Genomic DNA, 1,515 nt, shown 5'->3' with positions numbered 1-1,515 from the left:
CAGAATGAATGCAGTTTGACACCACTTTAACTGCCATGGCTCCATGCTATGTCATCTTGGGAGTTAAGGGTTTGGCGAGGCTCCAGCACACTTTGAAAGAGAAGGCTGAAGGTTGTTGTGAGTTTCCCAGGCTGTATGGCCATGGTCCAGAAGCATTCTCTCCTGAAGTTTCGCCCACATCTATGGCAGGCATCCTCAAGTGGGGTTTATATATCTGTAGAAAGTCCAGATATATAAGGAACATAGTGAACTTTATAATAGCCAAGAGAAAGAACTCTTGCCTGTTTGAGGCAAGTGCGAATGTTGCAAATGGTCAGCTAGATTAGCATGTAAGGGGTCTCCAAACTAAGTCCCGGGGGCTGAATGTGGCCCTCCAAGTTCATTTACCTGGCCCCCGCCCTCAGTTTTAGACTTAGGATTGTCCAAAATATGAAATGACTTGAAGGCACACAACAACAGACTAGCTCATTGGCTAGAAACAGGCCCACTATTCCCATTGAAATCCTGATAGGTTTATGTTGGTTAAAATTGTTTTATTTTTAAATATTGTATTGTTCTTTCATTGTTGTTGTTGTTGTTGCTTTGCACTACAAATAAGACATGTGCAGTGTGCATAGGAATTTGCTGGTATTTATTTTCAAATTATAATTCAGCCCCTCAACAGTCTGAGGGACCATGAACCAGCCCCCCACTTAAAAAGTTTGAGGACCCCTGGTCTTGCAGATTCAAAGCCTGGCTGCTTCTTGCCTGAAGGAATCCTTTGTTGGGAGGTGTGAGGTGGCCCTGATTGTTTCTTGTCTGGAATTCCCGTTTTCTGAATGTTATTTACTGTCCTGATTTTAAAGATACTTTAGAGGTATTGTGGAATGTCCAGGGTGGAGGCAAGTGTGAATATTGCAACTGATGGCCTTGACTAGCATTGAAAAGCCTTGCTGCTTCCTGCATTGAAATCCATTAAGCATGTGGACAATTTCAACAGAAAGGAGGAAACCATGAAAATGAACAAAATCTGGCTGCCAGTATTTAAAAAAACTAGAATCAGAACCGTAAATAAAAAACAACACTCAGAAGACAGGGGGATTCCAGGCAGGAAACAATCCGGGCCAGCTACAACCTCCCAACAAAGGATTTCCCCCAGGCAGGAAGCAGCCAGGTCTTGAAGCTGCAAGGCTATCCAATGCTAATCAAGGTGGTCAATTACAATATTCACACCTGCCTCAAACAGACGAGAGTTCTTTCTCCCACCCTGAAAGTGAAATGGGGTGTAGCTGAGGCGTAGTAGTTGGAAGCAGTGTCCTACGGCATTCAAGTAGAAAATGCACCCTTTTAGACATGGGGAGTATGCCAAGCCCAGGCGGGATATTGAGATAGATGCAAGGGGGGCTATTGAGATGCAACTGAGCCCGAGCGCTGTTCCCCCTTGCCGCGCGATGCGTGCCGGGACTTGTAGTCGGAAAGGGTTCTCTTTGAAACGGTTTCCCAGGAAGAGAGGCAGGGTGGGAGGGGCCTCGTGGA

This window comes from Anolis carolinensis, chromosome 1, assembly GCF_035594765.1.
Source record: "Anolis carolinensis isolate JA03-04 chromosome 1, rAnoCar3.1.pri, whole genome shotgun sequence".
NCBI lineage: Eukaryota > Metazoa > Chordata > Lepidosauria > Squamata > Dactyloidae > Anolis > Anolis carolinensis.
Note: the sequence above shows the minus strand (reverse complement) of the source record.